The following is a 10,636-nucleotide window of genomic DNA, read 5'->3' on the forward strand; positions in this document are numbered from 1 at the left end:
CTACTGATTGTAGTTGTGGCGCTTGGCTTGCACGTACAAATTCAGAACACACAACATTTTATAATAGAACTGTGTTATTTGACGTGTCAAATTAAAAGCTTATTTAACGCGTCAAATAGTGTTATTGTCAAATAGTGTTATTTGACGTGCATCTTATTTTTAACGCAAAGACCCAAACGGCGTTCCATAGTATGACGTGAAGCTAATAGCAGTGACGCTATTACTGTGTAACTCCGGTAGGGCAACATCTGAAAAATAGCGCACTTGGTAGTGTGTACCGGTGTTTGACCAGTCGCGAAAGCCAACATCACCCACGACAGAGAACGGTTGATTGTCAAGGGCAATGAATTCCATTATTTTGCCGTTAACCTGTCTGGGCTAGGGGGCAGTATTTTCACAGCCGGATGAAAAACGTACCCAAATTAAACAGGTTACTACTCTGGCTCAGAAACTAGAATATGCATATTATTAGTAGATTTGGATAGAAAACACTCTGACGTTTCTAAAACTGTTTGAATGGTGTCTGTGAGTATAACAGAACTCATATGGCAGGCAAAAAACCTGAGAAAAAATCCAACCAGGAAGTGGATTGTAGTTTTTCAAGACTGGGCCTATTCAGTGACTTAGGGTTCAATTTGCACTTCCTAAGGCTTCCACTAGATGTCAACCGTCTTTAGAACGTGTTTCATGCTTTTGCCGTCAACAGAGAGCGAACAAGACCTTCTGCAGTCTGATGACCGAGAGAATGACAGGGCAGTTATGCGCATTCACGTGAGGAGGTAGCTGTGTTCCATAACGTTTTTCAAGACATTGGAATTGTCCGGTTGGAACATTACTGAAGTTTTACGTTAAAAAGGCCCTAAAGATTGATGTTTTAGAACGTTTGACATGTTTCAACGAACGTAAATATAACTTTTTGTCGTGAAATTTTTGGCGCGCTTCCTACATTTGGAGTGGCTTACTGAATGCGCAAACAACAAGGAGTTATTTGGACATAAATGATGGACTTTATCGAACAAAACAACATTTATTGTGGACCTGGGATTCCTGGAAGTGCCTTCTGATGAAGATCATCAAAGGTAAGTGAATATTTCTAATGCTATTTATGATTTTAGATGACTCCAAAATGGCGGGTATCTGTATTGCCTGGTGTATTTTTCTGAGCTATGTACTCAGATTATTGCAAAGTGTGCTTTCCCCGTGAAGCTTTTTAGAAATCTGTCACAGCGGTTGCATAAAGGAGATGTTCATCTGTAATTCTTTGAATAACAGTTTAATATTTTATCAACGTTTATGATGAGTATTTTTGTAAATTGTTGTGCTGATTCACCAGGAGTATTGGAGGCAAAATATTTTCTGAACGTCACGCGCCAATGTAAAATGCTGTTTTTGGATAAAAATATGAACTTTATCGAACAAAACATACATGTATTGTGTAACATAATGCCCTAGGAGTGTCATCTGATGAAGATCGTCAAAGGTTAGTGCTTCATTTCGCTGTGTTTTGGGATTTATTGACACATGTCCTTGCTTGGAAAATGGCTGTGTGTGATTATTTTTGTCTATGTACTCTCCTAACATAATCTAATGTTTTGCTTTCGCTGTAAAGCCTTTTTGAAATCAGACAATGTGGTTACATCAAGGAGAAGTGTATCTTTAAAATTGTGTGAAATAGTCGTATGTTTGAGAAAGTTGAATAATTACATTTTGTTGTTTTTGAATTTGCCGCCCTGATATTTCACTGGCTGTCCCGCAGGTGGGACCCATAGAATTTAATGGAGTTGGGACTTTGAGTTGTCTCGCTGACATTTTCTTACTCTTTCAAATGACTGCTCGACTTGTTGACTGCTCAATCCACACAGCAGACATTGTGGGCTAGGTTAGGAATGCTGTGTTTACATACACTTAGGCTGGAGTCATTAAAACTTGTTTTTCAACCACTCCACAAATTTCTTGTTAACAAACTATAGTTTTGGCAAGTCAGAGAGGACATCTACTTAGTGCGTGACACAAGTAATTATTCCAACAATTGTTTACAGACTTGTTCACAGTTTACAGGCTGTATTCTCGGTTTGCAGACAACGGGGTAATTTTAATTGATCCAAGACTTCATTCCCAAATGTATCAGAGTTTGAATGCAGGCTACCACTTTGGAAAGCATATAACTATGCCTAATGACTAGGGATACATGATATATCTGTGAACATATCAGAATCGGCCGATATTAGCTAAAAATGCCAACATCTGTATCGGCCCAAACTCTAGTTTAACACCGATATGCAAAATAGATGTCAAAGCTCACGTGCATACCTGCAGTTGAAGTCGGAAATTTACATACACCTTAGCCAAATACATTTAAACTCAGTTTCACAATTCCTGACATTTAATCCTTGTCTTAGGTCAATTAGGATTACCACTTTATTTTAAGAATGTGAAATGTCAGAATAATAGTAGAGAGTAGGATTTATTTCAGCATTTACTTCATTCATCACATTCCCAGTGGGTCAGAAGTTTACATACACTCAATTAGTATTTGGTAGCAGTGACTTTAAATTGCTTAACTTGGATCAAACGTTTTGGATAGTCTTCCACAAGCTTCCCACAATAAGTTGGGTGAATTTTGGCCCATTACTCCAGCTCTGACGGGAGGAACAGAGTCAGACTTGAAGGCCTCCTTGCTCGCACAAGCCTTTTCAGTTCTCCCCACAATTTTTCTATTGGATTGAGGTCAAGGCTTTGTGATGGCCACTCCAATACCTTGACTTTGTTGTCCTTAAGCCATTTTGCCACAACTTTGGAAGTATGCTTGGGGTCATTGTCCATTTGGAATACCCATTTGCAACCAAGCTTTAACTTCCTGACTGATGTCTTGAGATGTTGCTTCAATATATCCACATAATTATCCCTCCTATTTTGTGAACTGCACCAGTCCCTCCTGCAGCAAAGCACCCCCACAACATGATGCTGCCATCCCCGTGCTTCACGGTTGGGATGGTGTTCTTCGGCTTGCAAGCTTCCCCTTTTTCATCCAAACATAACGATGGTCATTATGGCCAAACAATTCTATTTTTGTTTCAACAGACCAGAGAACATTTCTCCAAAAAGTACGATCTTTGTCCCCATGTGCAGTTGCAAACCGTAGTCTGGATTTTTTATGGCGGTTTTGGAGCAGTGGCTTCTTCCTTGCTGAGCGGCCTTTCAGGTTATGTCGATATAGGACTTGTTTTACTGTGGATATAGATACTTTTGTACCCGTTTCCTCCAGCATCTTCACAAGGTCCTTTGCGGTTGTTCTGGGACTGATTTTCACACCAAAGTACGTTCATCTCTAGAAGACAGAATGCGTCTCCTTCCTGAGCGGTATGACGGCTGTGTGGTCCCATGGTGTTTATACTTGCGTACTATTGTTTGTAAAGATGAACGTGGTACCTTCAGGCGTTTGGAAATTGCTCCCAAGGACAAACCAGACTTGTGGAGGTATACAATTCTTTTTTCTGAGGTCTTGGCTGATTTCTTTTGATTTTCCCATGATGTCAAGCAAAGAGGCACTGAGTTTGAAAGTAGGCCTTGAAATACATCCACAGGTACACCTCCAATTGACTCAAATTATGTCAATTAGCCTATCAGAAGCTTCTAAAGCCATGACATAATTTTCTGGAATTGCCCCAGCTGTTTAAAGGCACAGTCAACTTTGTGTATGTAAACTTCTGACCCACTGGAATTGTGATACAGTGAATTATAAGTGAAATAATCTGTCTGTAAACAATTGTTGGAAAAATTACTTGTGTCATGCACAAAGTAGATGTCGTAACCGACTTGCCAAAACTATAGTTTGTTAAAAATACATTTGTGGAGTTGTTGAAAAACGAGTTTTAATGACTCCAGCCTAAGTGTACGGAAACTTCCGACTTCAACTGTATATAGAGATTCATCAATATTGGCTGTTAATGCCGAAAAGGCTTGACCGGCTTGAATGGACTTTTCAATTCAAAACTTTGTAAGTTTAACTTTCCAGTTGAAATATATTTAATAAAAATATAATAAAATGTCCTAAAGCAAAAATATACACAAATAATACATTATCTTATGGCATTGCTTTAGAAAAGGAGCACAAGACAGGGATGTCTCCAATCCACCCCCCTGTTTGCACTAGCAATTGAACGGCTTGCAGAAAGAATTAGACAGGACCCAAACGTAACAGGTATCAGTATTGGTAAACATGAATATAAACTAAACTTATCTGCAGATGATTTTCTGATATACCTGACCAATATTGAAAACTCAATGCCCACTTGGCTAAAAAATATTTTCAGAGTAGTCTAAAATCTCAGGATATAAAATTACAGTGAAAACAAATGATTGTGGCAATAGGAAAACTCACGATCTACATCAACCTTTTAAGTGGACCACAAAAAAATATTACAATACTTAGGATGCTTAAATAAGTGACAACAAATTCACTTAACAAAAACAAAATGCAACAATTTCTAATATTTTACTGAGCTACAGTTTATACAGTATAAGGAAATGAGTCAATTGAAATAAATTCATTAGGCCCTAATCTATGGATTTCACATGACTGGGAATACAGATATGCATCTGTTGGACACAGATAACTGAACTATTTAAGGCAAGGAGCAGGATTCGGAAGTTTGGATGACTGAGGTGCCCAAAGTAAACTGCCTGTTACTCAGGCCCAGAAACACAATAAAGTTTCTAAAACTGTTAAAATAATGTCTGTGAGTATAACAGAACTGATTTGGCAGGCGAAACCCCGTGGACAAACCATCCAGGAAATTGTTTTTTGAGGTCATTAGACTTTTCAATGCTTTTCTATGGAAAAGTCTAATAATTAGGATCCAGATTGCATTCCTATGGCTTCCACTTTACAGTCTTTAGAAATTGTTTCATGCTTGTTTTTTGAAAAATGAAGAAGTATTCGTATTCTTTCAAAGTGTCCCTCAGAAGGACTCTAGTCTTTTGGCGCACGTGAATGAGTGCGTGCTCCTCGTTCTTTGAACACTGTATATTCCGTCTTAAATTTTAGCGATTATTTACATATTAGGGTACCTGAGGTTGGATTAGAAACATTGTTTGAATTGTTTGGACGAAGTTTACAGGTAACTTTTTAGATTCCTTTGTAGGCATGTTGGGCGAGTTGGAACAGGTGGATTTCTGAATCAAACGCGCCAAATAAACAGACATTTTTGGGATATAAAGGCCTTTATCGAACAAAACAACCATTCATTGTGTAACTGGGAACCTTTGGATTGCAAAAAGATGAGATCTTCAAAAGGTAAGTGATTTATTTTATCGCTATTTTTGAGTTGTGACACCTGTGCAGGTTATGAATTCATGTTAATGCAGGAAGTGGGTGAGGCGCTGTCCTCAGACGATCAAAAGCTATGCTTTCGCCGTAAAGCCTATTGTAAATCGGACAAAGTGGTTCGATTACCAAGATTCTAAGCTAAAAATGGTGTATAACACTTGTATTTTTATGAATGTTTATTATTACTACTTTTGTTTTTTGAATTTCGCGCTCTGCAATTTCAACGGATGTCGTCGAGGTGGGACGCTAGCGTCCCAATGATCCGAAAGAAGTAAAAAACTTTTTTTTTTTTAAGTAGTGGCGTGGATCAGAAAACCAGTCAGTATATGGTGTGACCACCATTTGCCTCAGGCAATCCTATCCTTCGCATAGAGTTGATCAGGCTGTTGATTGTGGCCTGTGGAATGCTGTCCCACTCCTCTTCAATGGCTGTGTGAAGTTCCTGGATTTTGGAGGGAACTGGAACATGCTGCCGTACACATCGATCCAGAGCATCCCAAACATGCTCAACGGGTGACATCTGGTGAGTATGCAGGCCATGGAAGAACTGGGACATTTTCAGCTTTCAGGAACTGTGTACAGATCCTTGAGACATGGGGCTGTGCATTATCAAGCTGAAACATGAGGTGATGGCGGTGGATGAATAGCATGACAATGGGCCTCAGGATCTCGTCACGGTATCTCTGTCGATTCAAATTGCCATCGATATAATGCAATTGTGTTTGTTATCTGTAGCTTATTGCTGCCCGTAGCATAACCCCACCGCCACCATTGGGCATTCTGTTCACAACGTTTACATCAGCAAACCGCTCACACATACAATGCCATTCATGTGGCTGCGGTTGTAAGGCCGATTGGACGTACTACCAAATTCTCGAAAACAACGTTGGAGGTGGCTAATGGTAGAGAAATTATCTTGCAACAGCTCTGGTGGACATTCCTGCAGTCAGCATGCCAATTGGACACTCCCTCAAAACTTCTGTGGCATTGTGTTGTGTGACAACTGCACATTATAGAGTGGCCTTTTATACTCCCCAGCACATGGTGCACTTGTTTAATGATCATACTTTTTAATAATTTGGTATATTTTCACCTCTTAATTTCACCTAACATTACTGTTCTGACTCGGTGGTGCTGCACATGTAGCCTATAACCTGTTTATAAGAAATGTCATCATCTAATATTGTAAGAGGTTTCATTGTCCGCTTATATGCCCCATTTATTTATCCTACGGTTCTGACTTGGTGTACAGGGGAAATACTGTAAGAGCAGCCCATGTTCTGCATTATGTCGCTGTACATTTCAAAAGTGCTGAACACATAGTTATATTGACTACGTCCGTCTTAGCTCGCTCATTAATGTCTTAATCGAAATTACGGAATGCCTCTTATCCACTCATCGTTCCCTTACGCCATAGTTTGTACATTTCAACTGTCAGTAGAAACCACATTTATTTAAGAAAGTCAGCCATATCAACTGTTTTTTTTGTTGTTGTTTTTTAAAGGCAGTAAACAAAGCTGAATGAATTGTTGCATTGCCAGAAAAGGCTCCGCTGACAGCCAGGTGTAGCGGTGGTAAGGATTCACTCCATTGTGCTGGAAAGAAAGCTCTGCTGTTGGGACAGCTTTACGTAGGCCCTAACAGTTTGTGGGCACCGCTTGTCGCTGTTATAGTGCAATTAATGTACTGTTTGGTGTTGTGTAGTGTCTTTGCTTGCATGCAACTAAAACATTTTTTTTGAGTTTGCCCCACCAAGATTTACATGCTAAAATCGCCAATGGTCACACCAGATACTAACTGGTTTTCTGATCCACGCCTCTCCCTTTTTTTTTATTATCTGTGACCAACAGATGCATATCTGTATTCCCAGTCATGAGAAATCCATTGATTAGGGCCTAATGAATTTATTTCAATTGACTGATTTCCTTATATGAACTGTAACTCAGTGAAATTGTTCCATTTATATTTTTGTTCAGTATAATTTCCTAATTTTATTTCATTTTTAAGTCTGCATTGTTGGCAAAGACCTCGTAAGTAAACTGTTGTATTCGGCGCATGTGACAAATCAAATGTAATGATTCATCCATTCAAACTGGATCAACAAATCCTATTCAATTACTAATTTCATGCATCAACATGTCTTCAGCGTTCTAGAATAGAATAGCCTAGCAGTTAACGTCAACCATAGTAACTACTTTCAAGGCATTTGGTTTTGTGTCCATTTTGACAACTTGACATTGCAATGGCCTGTGAACATCATTAGTGCCAAAGGGCGCTGATACATGAAATACGAGTTATAATATCGTTATTACATCGATTCGGATGGGGATGGAGCAAACCAATGTACCTAGCTTGCTAATGTCAGCTAACGTAAGAGCTTTTGAAATTAGCTAGCCAACGTTACTACAGCTAGACCCGCTGCCTGACCGGAAAATTTGCTAACGTTAGCTTATCACCGAAAACTAGCTATCAATTTTGTAGCTATCACCGTTCAGGTATTCTGTCCTATTGTGTATTCCCATAACCATGCCCCTTTTTGAAAATCACTGAACACAACACTGTTCTTGGTTTCCAATTGCCTTTTATAATCAACTTGCTAGCATGCGAAATGTGTCTGTTAGCTAGCATAGCTAGCTATGAAGATACTGCAAGGTTGTCACGACTCGTTCGCTCTCGTCTCGGTCAAATTGTACTGCATTGCTACTGCTCCCACCGGTCTCCCTCGAACTCACCTGAAGATGCACAGGCCCGTTTAGATCACAAGACTTTGCTACGTGTCCTGAAAGCAATACTTTTTAAACAGTATGGTTAAGATCAAGGTTTTTATATAACTTTCTTATTCCAATTCAAGATGTCGACCGCTTCTAAGAGTCTCTTCTGTCAGCTGACTCTGACGCGGATATAGGGAACACCCACCACTATTAGCTAGCACTGCTGGGTTTATATATTAAAACGGTCAAGACTAGTATATACATTTAGTTTGGTGGAATAAACCACACTAATTTTTTTTAAATGGTGTATTATATAAAACAAAACCAGGCCCAATGGGAAAAACCTGGTTGAACTGGTTGAAAAATGACGTTTTTTTAACGTATTTTTATTGACCAGAATATTACGTTTTTTTCAAACTACCATACTACCAGTTTGTCATAATTGTAACCTCTCTGCATCTGGTCATAATTCTGCGCACTATACTATGTGCTATATTATGAAGCCTACTGGTCATAGTTAAAGATGCAATATTCAGAAATCGGTCCGCCATTTCCTGGTTGTTAAAATTCGAATAGTCAGCCTAATTTCAGTTTATGTGACAAAACAAGCATTGTGTAGAGAATCATTGTACCATCTTAACCGCTGTGAAATATGTTTTCCATAACCAAAAATATTGTATTTTTAGCTGTTTGAAAGTGGTGTACAAAAAGTTAAAGACACAAAACTGAAATGTAAGAACGGGAAGCATAGAAATAGCGCACATAGAACAGATCTACCACTTCTTAGACTCTAAAACACTTGTCTATATGAATTTGGTTGGGTCGCCCTACAAGTTACATATTGCTGATTTAAGACCTCATCATAACCTGGTAATGAAATGAAATCAAATGTTATTAGTCACATGCACCGAATACAATAGGTGTAGACTTTACAGTGAAACGCATACTTATGAGCCCCTAACCAACAATGCAGTTAAAAAAAAATATGAATAAGAATAAGAAATAAAAAAGTAACAAGTAATTAAAGAGCAGCTGTAAAATAACAATAGTGAGACTATATACAGGGGAGTACCGGTACAGAGTCAATGTGCGGGGGCACCAGTTAGTCGAGGTAATTGAGGTAATATGTACATGTAGGTAGAGTTATTAAAGTGACTATGCATAGATGATAACAACAGAAAGCAGCGGTGTAAAGAGGGGGAGAGGGAAATGCAAATAGACATTTGATTAGATGTTCAGGAGTCTTATGGCTTGGGGGCAGAAGCAGCTCCGGTACGGTGGACTGAGCACCCACCCCTGAGGGGCCCCTGTGTTGAGGATCAGCGTGGCGGATGTGTTGTTACCTACCCTTACCACCTGGGGTCGGCCCGTCAGGAAGTCCAGGATCCAGTTGCAGAGGGAGGTGTTTAGTCCCAGGGTCCTTAGCTTATTAATGAGCTTTGAGGGCACTATGGTGTTGAACGCTGAGCTGTAGTCAATGAATAGCATTCTCACAGGTGTTCCTTTTGTCCAGGTGGGAAAGGGCGGTGTGGAGTGCAGTAGAGATTGCATCATCTGTGGATCTGTTAGGGCGGTATGCAAATTGGAGTGGGTCTAGGGTTTCTGGGATAATGGTGTTGATGTGAGCCATTACCAGCCTTTCAAAGCACTTCATGGCTACAGACGTCGGTAGTCATTTAGGCAGGTTACCTTAGTGTTCTTGGGCACAGGGACTATGGTGGTCTACATAAAACATATTGTACTACAGACTTGGACAAGGAGACGTTGAAAACGGTCAGTTGGTCAGCGCATGCTCGCAGTACACATCCTGGTAATCCGTCTGGCCCTGCGGCCTTGTGAATGTTGACCTGCTTAAAGGTCTTACTCACATTGGCTGCGGAGAGCGTGATCACACAGTCTTCCGGAACAGCTAGTGCTCTCATACATGTTTCAGTGTTATTTGCCTTGAAGCGAGCATAGAAGTAGTTTAGCTCGTCTGGTAGGCCCGTGTCTCTGGGCAGCTCTCGGCTGTGCTTCTAGTCTGTAACGGTTTGCAAGCCCTGCCACATCCGATGAGCGTCAGAGCCGGTGTAGTATGATTCGATCTAAGTCCTGTATTGACGCTTTGCCTGTTTGATGGTTCATCGGAGGGCATGCCGGGATTTCTTATATGCTTCCTGGTTAGAGTCCCACTGCTTGAAAGCGGCAGCTCTAGCCTTTAGCTCAGTGCAGATGTTACCTGTAATTGTCCTAAGAGTGTACAGTAAAAATGATTGCACAGGATAACATTGGATATTGAAAACGTTGTTCATTACTTTTCTTTTTGTTTACATAGTCACCACTGAAAGTTAATCTGCAACATATTCTTACATTTAAAATAGATCAAGCAATGGTTAAAACATATATAAATCACAATTCTTCGCACATCTGCATTCAGTAATTGTTTCATAATTCACTCACTCATAATTACATTCATAGAAAGATTGGGAGACAGAGTATATAAAGCCCCTTGTTTTATTTTATTAATGATTAATACAAGTGGTGTGATGGGGTAGATCCTCATCAAGGACCTCTGACCACAGAAGGCGATCGATCTGTAGCGTAGTGGCCCTCTTAA

At 39.8% G+C, this 10,636-nt stretch overlaps 1 protein-coding gene across 4 annotated transcripts in view; it reads right to left on the reverse strand.

Moving 5' to 3' along the window:
* LOC115205842 (AP-2 complex subunit mu) overlaps window positions 1-8,231 on the reverse strand; it is a 47,969-nt gene extending 39,738 nt beyond the window's left edge. For all 4 annotated transcript variants that reach the window (XM_029772210.1, XM_029772208.1, XM_029772209.1 and 1 more), the window contains exon 1: window positions 8,062-8,231. The gene's annotated coding sequence lies outside the window, so the exon portion shown is untranslated. The remainder of the gene's footprint in view (window positions 1-8,061) is intronic.
* Between the last annotated feature and the right edge of the window lie 2,405 nt (window positions 8,232-10,636).

Source organism: Salmo trutta, chromosome 13, assembly GCF_901001165.1.
Source record: "Salmo trutta chromosome 13, fSalTru1.1, whole genome shotgun sequence".
NCBI lineage: Eukaryota > Metazoa > Chordata > Actinopteri > Salmoniformes > Salmonidae > Salmo > Salmo trutta.